At 40.7% G+C, this 12105-nt stretch overlaps 3 non-coding genes across 3 annotated transcripts; 1 reads left to right on the forward strand and 2 right to left on the reverse strand.

Moving 5' to 3' along the window:
• Positions 1–1981: 1981 nt before the first annotated feature.
• On the reverse strand, positions 1982–2055 carry trnai-aau (transfer RNA isoleucine (anticodon AAU)). Its single transcript has one exon. It is a non-coding gene; the product is annotated as a tRNA-Ile (tRNA).
• A 1324-nt stretch (positions 2056–3379) lies between these two features.
• trnai-aau (transfer RNA isoleucine (anticodon AAU)) lies at positions 3380–3453 on the reverse strand. Its single transcript has one exon. It is a non-coding gene; the product is annotated as a tRNA-Ile (tRNA).
• Positions 3454–9251: 5798 nt separating this feature from the next.
• trnal-aag (transfer RNA leucine (anticodon AAG)) lies at positions 9252–9333 on the forward strand. The gene has a single exon. It is a non-coding gene; the product is annotated as a tRNA-Leu (tRNA).
• The last annotated feature ends 2772 nt before the right edge of the window (positions 9334–12105 follow it).

The raw sequence follows: 12105 nt of genomic DNA on the forward strand, positions 1-12105 counted from the left end.
TAAGATTTATGTCAGAAACTGTATTGTAATATAAGTTAAACATTAACATTTTGTAATTGAAAAGGGGCCTATATTTATTTATTGACATATGTGCAATTGTCTTTGTTATATGATTTAAGATTTCTGCTGCTAAATCTCTGACGCCAAACTTTTGGGGTTATGCTTCTAAATAGTGTGTTACTAAATTGCTTGGTTGTGATTTGGGAAAAAAATAAACATTTGCAATGTGAAATTGCCTATCACTGTCAAATTTAATATTGTCTGCTATATATCATAGGTTGACAAAATGTATTAACTTAATATTGATGTTACTATTTTTCAACACTAAAAATTGGCAATATTCTTGAGGATTAGCATTAGTGTCTCTAATGACTCCAAAACGACAGAGTATTTTTACTATGGAGGGGTGCCCAACTCCGGTCCTCAAGGGCCCCTTTCCGGTCTCTTTTCCCTATCTCCCTCCTCTACCACACCTGAATGAAATGATCAACTCCTCAGCCATCTCTCCAAAAGCTTTATAACGATCCCAATTATTTGATTCAGGCGTGTTGATGAAGGGAGACATGGTAAACAAATTTGATAGGTGCACTATACTACACATTCTAGCAAGTGTTGCAGGGGTTGCTGGAGTCTATCCCACCAGACTTCAAGCGAAAGGCAGACAACATCAGTCAGCCTTAGAGCACAAACAACCATTTGTACTCACAATTATACCGCCACCAATGGGAATTGAGGCCGCGCCTGCCTGCAAGTCAGCCGGGTGTCCCACAGCACACTCAGAGATCTGGGATATATTGCTGTAATTTTGTGGGAACCTTCTATCACCCCCATTTATGGTAGTGTGGCCGAGCAATCGAAGGCGCTGGATTAAGGCTCCAGTCTCTCAGGACACTCTCTCGCTGCTTTGTCTACAAACTTCCTGGGACTTCTTACATGAAGATCTTGATGAAAGAGTCCTTGCTGAGGGAGCCCAGATACACAGTCGTTTTTGCAGGCAGATTTCCTCGTGGAGCGGCTGGGAATAACTGTCCATGGAGTGTTTGTTAGTGGCTGTCAAGTGGAGGGACAAACAATCCACTCGCGTGCTTTCCTTTTCTGGAATCTCCTTGATGGCGATGCGCACTTGGTTGCTAACGTCCCTTCCGGCATACACCAACCCGTACGTGCCTTTCCGAGGAACACTTGGTCGCCATTTTCGTTGGTCTCATACATGTATCGGGAAGGGAAATGTGATAAATTATTCTGGATGGCCATTTAAGATTTAATTATCCCTTTATGATTATAGAACTATACTTCCATTTGTAAAAATTACATTCAATTTTGAAAAGAAATGTGTTGTCATCAGCTTATGCACTTTTTGTTTAGCACCTTGGGCAAGTAATTACTCTCTCAACAAGGGTTCTGTCATTTGGTTAGCTTAGCTTCTAGCGTAAAGTGAAAAAGATACCCATGAATGGGTGTAAAATGTGACCACAATCCTCATCTATAAATATTTTGTGATGTTGTAATATTGATAGAACATATACCAATTGTGTCTCATCTCGTGTTCGTGCTTGCTAGCAATTATTATGAAAAGCTAAGGTTCAAAATGTTAGCCCACTAGCATTAGCAAGGTAGCTCAGTCACCTTACCTGACAGATAAACAACTCTGGTACTGCATTTTGTTGATTAAAATTTAAGAGTTTTTACATTTTTAGTTAGAGATTTTTGCACTTGTGACAACTATTAAGAGTAACCACATTGTGATTTTATACAGGCTTTCTCATTGGAGGCTAAGCAGAGTTGAGAAACACTGTTCTGCCCGCTTGAGTATGAAGACAAATTTAATTTCAAAACAATTTTGGAAGAGCAAAAATGTGGTGGGAACGAACCTAGCTAGTATTCCCTCACTGAGATGATTCTAATCCAGAATGGCATCTTCTTCCTTGTGGAGCAGAGAAATTACCAGATCACAGAAACTGAGGAAACATCAAAATGGTCATGGCCCATGTGGGGGTTGAACCCACGACTTTGGCGTTATTAGCACCACACTCTGACCAACTGAGTTAACAGGCCATGTGTAGCACAAGTTTATGTATAAAAGTTTAGGCTGATATGGTTAGACATTTGCAGGGCTAAGTTATATACAAACACAATATTTTTTATAGCTCACACAAAATGCTGCAGCCTATCTTACATCACGCGATTCGAAAAAAACAATTACTAAGCGAGTTGGCCACATCGCACAATACAAGCAAACAATTGCAAGGCCAGCTTGTTAGCCTATCTTGCATTCCACGATCTTAACAAACAATAGTAAAACCAGTTTGGCTTGTCTATCTTACATTCTACGATCTTAACAAACAATTGTAATACCAGTTTAGCCACCTGGCTCGACATAAACAAACAATTATTAAGCGAGTTGGCTTAGTCTATCCCACAGCATGTTATAAATCTTATGTAATAAATAAGCAAGAGAGGCATCGATTCGACAGAATGATCTGGGACAGAGACGAGTTAGGATCGATTCTCTCTTGCACGACACCGGTTATGACTCAGATGCCTGTTTTATTTATGTGTGCATTTGTGAATGCCTATTGGTGAACCTATCACTTGCCATAAAGAAATACTCTTTTTTAAAAGATAAATCTATAACAGGTGAAGTTCAATGTGCCCCTTTTTGACAAAATCGAAAATCAAAACTAAATAAAAGGCAGGGTCATTGGTGCAGTTTTTCTTGATCTCAAAAAGGCATTCGACACCTTTAACCACCAGACACTGCAAACTAAACTGTCAAATTTTAATTTCTCACCAAGCATTGGATTGAATCAGACTAACAGAAAAACAGTTTTGGGGGGTACCGCAAGCCTCAGTGCTAGAACATACACCAATTGTGTCTCATCTCGTGTTCATGCAAGCTAGCAATTATTATGAAAAGCTAAGGTTAAAAATGATAGCCCACTAGCATTAGCAAGGTAGCTCAGTCAACTTACCAGACAGATAAACAACTCCGGTACAGCATTTTGTTGTTTCAAATTTAAGGGTTTTTACATCTTTATTTGGAGATTTTTGCACTTGTGACGACTATTAAGAATAATCCTATTATGACTTTCTACAGGCTTCGTCATTGTAGGCTAAGCAAAGTTGAGGAGCACTTTTCTGACCGCTTGAATATGAAGACAAATTTAATTTCACAACAATTATGGGAAGAACAGTAATGCGGTGGGAACAAACCTAGCTAATATTCCCTCACTGAGATGATTCACATCCTGGGTGGCATCTTCTGCCTTCTGGAGCAGAGAAATTACCCAATCCTAGAAACTGAAGAATCATCAAGACAAGATATTATGTTAGGTTAGGGCAACATAAGTTCTATTAGGCAAGTACTACAAAGAGGTCATGGCCTGTGTGGGGGTTGAACCCACGACTTTGGCGTTATTAGCACCACACTCTGACCAACTGAGTTAACAGGCCATGTGCTGCACAGTCCATATATTTTCATAATGAAGCAAATGCAACACGTCAACTAGCTAAACACTTATGTTAAGGCAAAATAAGTTGGACTAGGTAATTTCAATTGACTTTGGAGTTGTCATGGCCCATGTGGAGGTTAAACCCACAACCTTGGCATGATTAGCACCTCACTCTGACCAACAGAGCTAATCAGCCATGTGCAAAATGGCCATGATTTTTGTGTGATGACCGCAATTGTAAATGTCAGCTCGCTAAACTGTTACTTTACGGCAAAATTAATCATTTTAGGCAATCTTAAATTACTCTAGAACAAGGGTGTCAAACCGCACCAAATGATGCAGCCGGCCAGATTTGTTCCCCGGGCTGCCTCTTTGACACCTGTGTTCTAGGGAGGCTTTGCCCGTTCCACGGTCGAACCCACGGCTTTGGCATTTTCAGCACCACGCTCTGCCTAAATGAGATAAACAGCAATGTGATGGCATTGGCCTGGGTGCGACTGTCAAGCCAGTCGGCACGGAGATGCGTGGACGGACGGGTGAGGTCGAGCAGAGAGCAGCAAGTGGGAATTGGAGGTCCTTCTAATAGGGGACCGAAACCTTTAGGTCTCCCGGGTTGCACTGGCATCTGCCCCCACCTTTGAAGCAAACTCAGCACCAGGTTGTGATTGGTTGAGAGCTCCGTCCCTCTCTTTACCGAGTATCCAAAACATGCGGGTGTCCTGGTGCCAAATGCACATACGGACACCGTTATGCTTGAACATGGTGTTCGTTTGTCAATCCACTACGAGCACAGAAATTCAACAATAGAACACCACTAGGGTTTCGATCAGGGGGGACGTTCTTGCCAATCAATCCATCCAGTTCTCACATTAACATTGAAGTCCCCCAGCAGAACATGGAGTCGCCCTAAGGAGCACTCTCCAGCAACCCCCCCCCCCCCCCCCAAGGACTCCAAAAGGGGTAGATACCCTGAACTGCTGTTTTGTGCATGCACACATACAACAATCAAGTGCCGTTCCCCCACCTGAAAACGGAGGGATGCAACCCTTTTTTCCCGCGGGCAACTCCAGAGCCAAACTATGTCGAGCCGGGTTTTCTCAACCTTACGCTCAGGCTCTTCCTAACCGCGTCCAGGCGAGGGAAGATTTCGTCCAATAATGTTGCTCATCATAAGAGATCCTCTGAGCCATTCTTCGTCTAATCCCACACATCAGACCAGTTGGCCATGGGTAACCCTACCAGGGCTACAAGGCTCCGGTCAACATTGGTCCAAGAATCACTGGGCCTGATTAACCCCACGGGAGACAACATCAGTTCCTTTTTTGTAGAGGCAAACTACCCCACTTCCAAGAGTTACCATTGCTGTGAAAAAAATGTTCTTGAAATTGCCTTATAGATTCATACACATACTTGAGAGCATGTTACCAACAAAAAAATGCAGTATCATTTAAAAAAAACAACTGAACAAGACAGGTAAAAAAATGTAAACAATCGAAAATTACATCTAAATATGAGAAAAGAAATATTTATCCTTAGTGTTGGACAGTATTCATTAATACTATTGTGTTTAAGCATTTTTGTATGAAAGCTTCTTCAATTTGTCTGAGGAGAACTCACGATTGTATCAAGTCACCAAGTCCTCATCTCAAGGACTGTTTACTGGACCTTCACCACAGAATGCAGACCTAAAAGGACACTTAAGAAGATTCTGATTGAGTGGGATCACTGTCTGAACAACCTTTATGATTCAATGCATATTGTCGTAAATTTTCAACAATCCGCGTCTGAGCCTATTTGGGTAATGGAGGTGATTAGAATCTAACTTGACTGCAAAGTGACTCACGGCTGACAAGGAAACCGAAGACAGACTGCTAGCTGAATTAGGCTGGGTTTGCAAAGTCTGATGTGATGCCGACACCAGAGGTTGAACCAGGGACCTTTAGATCTTAAGTCTAACGCTCTCCCAACTGAGCTACTGCAGCTGGTTTATAAAATGAACAACCAACTTGAATTGCAAATTAACTCATGGCTTACTATTCCATGTGCTTTACCCGAGACTCTCACATTCACGCATACACATCAAAAGTAAATAAACATTGCTAAACATAATCTTCCTTCTCACATGCTAAACACTGTACAGTCGAACCATGTGATATGACCACTTTGCTATACAACATTTTGTTTTACGACCAAAATTTCGATCGAAAAATTCGCCATTGGCAGTAGCTCTCTCCACTCCTTTTGTTTTACATGTTTTACAGCCCCTCTATCTTTTTTTAAATTACATTTGAATATTTCTTATAACATTCCTTTTTACTTTACTTTGTACATTATACTTTTTATTTTAATGATGAGTGATGAGTATGTTAATACTTTACTTCTTTTTTTCTGTTTATGTTTCACATGTACTGTTAACGGATGCAGTTTTTTATATGTATCGTATCTTGTGCTGACCCGGCCTATCTGTCAAATTTCTAAAGTCAATGTCAAAGTCGTGCCAGGGGTGCCCATACGGTGACACTTTTTTCCTTAGGTGGCTAATGTGAAATATAAATTGTATTCTTATATTTAATCTTGCACCCTTTTGCACTCTGATGTATTAAAAGTCACTAGAATAGAATTTAATTTACACCTATTGGTTAAAATGTGCCCAACACCTTTTGTACTCCACCTCCTTCATTTGTATTAACGCCTCCCATTTTTATGACTTGTCTTATCTCTATTAAAAACACAGTTGAAGCAGATTTTCAGCAGGAAATAGCTTTGGGGAGCCTGGAGAGTTGTCACACTCTCCGGCCTCTGAATTGTTGCATGCCTGCCTCTGCAGACGCGGCCTTAACTTTCATTATATCAGCCTCAGTATGTCTTCCAATGTTCGAGATTATTGAAGAATTGCCCAACAAGCTAGAGGTGCTCTTAAACTGACACTTTTTTTCTTAGATGACTAATGTCATAATTCATATATATATATAATAATTCAATAAATATATATATATCATAATTCAATAAAACCAGGGCTCACCTGGGAGTTTGACCTGGGACCTCTCACACCCGAAGCGAGAATCATACCACTAGACCAGTGCTTCTCAATTAATTTCTGTTAGGCCCCCCTAGCAAGAAGAAAACTATTTGATCCCCCCCCCCCCCACTTCCCACCGTGACTATAAATAAAATCATTTCATGAAATTGTTATGAGTACAACATGTGAAATGTTGCACTCTCGCAAACATGACAGAAGTAACAATGAGAGCGCCACTGCCAGCTACTGTAGTGGATGCACAATTACACTTTATACTAGTACGGCCAAATAAAATCCTGTTCCCCAGGGTTACACGCGCCCCACCCCCAGGTATCGCACCAAGCCCCCCCCCCCCCAGGGGGGCGCGCCCCACTATTGGAGAAGCACTGCACTAGACCAACGAGCCAGATATACCCATTGGGCGACACTTTTTTTCTCAGATGGCTAATGTCCCATACCACCCCACCATATATGACAATTCAACACTTTTTTTCTCAGGTGAAGCATGTGACAAATCAACTCTCATAATAGATCACAATTCGACAAAGTTATGTCTCATCCAGGAGTTGGACCCAGGACCTCTTTCACCCTATGCAAGAATTTTAACACAAGACCAATGAGCCAGAGCTTGTTTTCATTATTTTAAAACCTACAAATGTGTCAGATCTGTTTAGCCTGACCTTTATGGACATGCTTGTGACTTGCTATCTTAACTCATTATCTGCCAGAGCAAGTGATCCTATTTCACTCCCATTGACGACGACAGGCATGCAATACAATTTGACCGGAGGGATTGCAGTCAAACTGGATTGAACATCTCTCCCTGTCAATGGCAACTAATGACGCTCACACCTAGTGGCAATTTAGAATGTCCAATGTGGGATGAGACCAGAGTACCCGGAAGAAACCCACGCAGGGGATAACATGTTAACTCCATACAGTTGGACCGACCTGGTCTTGAACCCAGAACTGTGGGGCTAACTGCACCACCAGGCTGCCCCAAATGTCATTCATTGAATCAAAAAATTTAGCTTATACCCGATTCCCATACTCTGAAAATGACACATTGAAAATGTGAAGTGAGTTATTAATTTTAAGAATTAATAATTATAAAGATCAGTTTTTCACAGCAACTGCAACACTTGAAAGTGAGGTATTTTGCATCTGCAAAAAAAAGTAATAATTGTAAGTAGCAGAGAATGGTTTCGATCCATTTACCTCTGGGTTATGGGCCCAGCACGCTTCCGCTGCGCCACTCTGCTTCTTCTCATCCCTACCTGTTGGGTTTATTCGATAATTATATTATATATGTGTGCAGTTAATCATTTTTGTATGAAAGCTTCTTTAAACTGTCTGAAGAGAACTCGGGGTCGTATCACGTCACTGAGTCCTCGTGCCAAGGACTGTTGACCTGACATCTCAATTTTAACTGGCACTTTAGCTGATAGCTAATGTTACTTTACAAATCTAGTGGAAGGATTTTTTTGTTTTATACAACTGTGAGAATTTGTGTTTTTTTAAGGTTTTGTTGTGATTGAATGTTTGACCACAGACTGGGCAGGGAAAAGGTTTTTTTTTCCTGTGTGTGGATTCGTTCTGTGATGCTCTAAATTGGCCTTTCAAGTGAATTTTTAACTACAAACTGACAAAGAAAATATGTCTAACCTGTCTATGTTCTTTTGTGTGATTTTAAGGTTTTTGGCAGCTGAATTTTTGACAACAGACTGAGCAGGAAAATGGTCTTTCACCTGTGTGGGTTTTTGTGGATTTCAGATATTGTAAAAACATAGTAAATCATACCACATGTCAAAAAGCTGTCACAAGCATACTACCCGTGTGCATCTTTTCAAATTAAAACTTTCTTTAAACGTTACAAGCTTATTCCCTACAATGTTTGCAGTTGTTAAAATACATAGACATCATCTCTAAACTTTTTAGGTGGTCTTATACGATTAAAGTCAGAAACTGTATTGTAATATAAATTCAATCTTAACATTTTGAGATTGAAAAGGAGCTTATATTTATTGCTTGACATATGTGCAATTGACTTTGTTAAACGATTTTAGATTTATTTTTGGGGTTATGCTTCAAAATAGTGTGTTACTAAATTGCTTTGTATGATGTGGAAAAAGGATACATTTTCAATAAGAAATTCCCTATCACTGTCAAATTTAATATTGTCAGGTATATTTTCTCATAGGTTGGCAAAAATTATTAATTTAATATCAATGTTACTATTTTTAAACATTAAAAATTGGCAATCTTCTTGAGGATTAGCATTAGTGTCTCTCATGACACCAAAATGTCAGTAATTTAACTATGGAGGGGTGCCCAACTCCGGTCCTCAAGGGCCCCTTTGCGGTCTATTTTTCATATCTCCCTCCTCTACCACATCTGAACCAAATGGTCAACTCATCAGGCAGCTGTCCAGAAGCTTGATAACGATCCCAATTATTTAATTCAGGCGTGTTGATGGAGGGAGACATGGAAAACCAATTTGATAGTGGCCCTCGAGGGCTGGAGTTGGGCATGCTAATGTAATGTAAATTTCATTCATTCATATTCCATACTACACATCCTAGCAAGCAGGCTTCAAGCAAAAGGCAAACAACACCAGTAAGCCGTAGGGCACAAACAACCATTTGCACTCACAATCAGACCGCCACTATTGGGAATTGAGGCCACGCCTGCCTGCAAGTCAGCCGGGTGTCCCACTGCACACTCAGAGATCTGGGATATATTGCTGTAGGTTTTTGGAAAACTTCCACACACTCATATAGGGTAGTGTGGCCAAGTGGTCTAAGTCGCTGGATTAAGGCTCCAGTCTCTTAGGAGGCGTGGGTTCAAATCCCACCACTGCCAATATCTTCTGATCTTGTTGGGAGTGAAGTTACAGACAGGCATGAGACTGTGTCACATTTTGAAGCAACCGGTTGCTGGGAAAGGTCTGAGGCGTGAGATGACAACTCGCGCTCGGCTCCGAGGAACTCTCTTATCTTCCCAAGGTGAATGTTGCTATTATTGAGTTTCAGCATGATGTCATGAAAAAGTACAGTAGTTGAGATTATAGTAATCATGGAAAAGTACAACAATTGAACACTGAGACATGTTGAGAAGAGATTATAGACATCATGGAAAGGCATAATATTAAGACAGATTATAGACAGGATGTTCCTTAGAAATGCACATATTATTAAGACTACAGTTTTAAGCAACTTTACACATTGTTGCAGAAATTGGTCAAGATTGGAAACCTTGGACTGACATATTAACTTGTGAAATTTATTTTTGAAACAGGGATTTCCCAAACGGGGGATAATTGGGTGATGTTAATGGTGTGTAAAGAACAGGCGCCAGCACTATGTGGGGCTACTTTTGTAAAAGGGTGGTTTCAGTTGAAACATTGAGAGGACAGGTAAAATAAGATTTCTGACTTAATAAGATGCATGAAACACCTCAATATTGATTGGAAAGATTATTTTTCAGCAAGCAATACTATGAAACTATAGGGAACTCTTTTATATTGGGTTTGACGTCTCCATATGCGAAAGGTGAAAGGGTTTCAATTGAGACTAAACCATCTTACAAAGGGCTAAAACAAACTACCAGACAAGGAAATACGATCGGATATAACAACTCACTCAATCACCATTCTTTGGGGAAAGTGTTTTTACAAATGAAAAACGTGTCCTACTTGTACAGAAAAATATTAAAACAGTGTCTATCCTGTTCCTGTAAATGGGAAGTCAATTTTTCCACAGTTTAATCATTTTACCTGCTTAAACCTTACAGGGCATGGTCTGAAGCTGGGTGAGATAAATGAGACGTGGTGTGTCGGCGTTCTAAAACAAACTGCACCCCTGATACATCGTTCTGACCTATGGTGGTGGTGTGGTGGAGATAAATTATACAACTCCTGTCGAAACGTGGCAGGACTAAGTGCTTTGGTCTCACTGCTCTTACCAGTGTCTGCTTTTCCATCTACAGTGGAGGAAATACAATTGGCTGCTCAGAAATCTGGTGTGGACATTGTCGAGCGGCATGAAGGGAAGGAGATCCAACATACATTGATGCGATTGGCATCCCCCGGGGCATACCAGATGAGTATAAGCTGGCTAATCAGATCACAGTAGGATGGGAGTCGCCAAACAAAAATGTAGATAGAATAAATTACCTGCAGTACAATGTCCAAAAACTGGAAATTATACTGAACAGGGATTCGTGGCCATAAAGGAGTGACTGGCAGCTACCAGTCTGATGGCGTTCCAGGATCGCATAGCGGTGGAAATGTTCCTTACGGAGCAAGGGGGCGTGTGTGCAAAATGTTTGGAAAACAATGTTGCACCTTCATACCGAACAACACGTCACCCGATGGGTCCCTAACCAGGGTCATTAGTGGCCTGCACACCCTAAAACCGCAATATGCAAAAGCATTCTGGAGCAGACTTGTCCGCTTCACAGACTGGGGGTATAAGACCTTTGGAAAATGTAAGGATTTGGCCCAATCTGTTGTGCTTTCTGTAGCCATATATGCTACTACCTTGACATTGTATGGGTGTTGTCTTATCCCCTGTTTGCGCTCCTTGCTAAGCCGACTTATAACTACTGCAATTGCCCCTACAAATTCTAAATTACACTAATTATATCTCTGCTAATGAAACGTACCGGGGAAAACAGTGAGGTCCAGGAGTACGGTAATTCCGAGGACCAATTGGACAAATATGATTATGTTCTTTCTCTTTCAGACCAGCCATGGGAGTAAGGAGTAGGCGGATAAAATCGCAGTCACCGACATTTCCATTTGTGATTACTAAGAAATTATTAATAACATACATAATATAAAAACGGGGGAATGTTGGGTTTATTCTGTGATACTATTATACATATATGTGTAGTAATTCATTTCTTTGTTAAATCATTAAAAGTCTTTCTATTGTTCGGCTCGAGGTCATAAACTGCCCCCTAGTCCACTCGCACATGTTCTTCTCTAAGGTTTGTTGACGCTACATCTCACCCAGTATCGGGCTGTGAAGGTGGTTGATCGGGCAAGGACTCGGGATATCTGCCATTTCCATAACAAAGATGGTGTTTCTGCCACGTCCATAACACTCGTGACGCACTTCGGGCTTCTTTATGTAATTGTTATATGATTGTTAGGTCAAATGAAGGCGTGATTGTTTTTGTTTTAATGCCTTAAAGCTGTACGCAAAATACTGTTTGAGAGGATACTTTGGAAGATCTCCTCCCTTAAGGTTACTTATCCGTGATCCATTCTATTTAATTAAATGTCAATAATTGAATAAGATGTCTGCCTGCAGTTATTGATAATTACAAAGAGTAATTATTAATGAACCTATCAAAACTGGAGAGAAGTATTTTCTGGATAAAATGTATTCTTTCTACCTTTATTTAGTGTAGTTACTAGGATAGAATCTTGCACAGCCTAGTGGAAATTTCCATCATGACACCTATGAGTTAGGGATTTCTTTGTTCACCTTTTCCCGCCTAAAGTTTGTACCTAGATCACATGACCCTTTGTTAATAAAACTAGCTTAACTGTTGGGGGTAGTAGCCAGGGATTCAAACTGGTCAGGCTGGGGGATGGACACATTTCCCAGCACTGGCTACTCTGAC

This window comes from Stigmatopora nigra, chromosome 20 (genome assembly GCF_051989575.1).
Source record: "Stigmatopora nigra isolate UIUO_SnigA chromosome 20, RoL_Snig_1.1, whole genome shotgun sequence".
NCBI lineage: Eukaryota > Metazoa > Chordata > Actinopteri > Syngnathiformes > Syngnathidae > Stigmatopora > Stigmatopora nigra.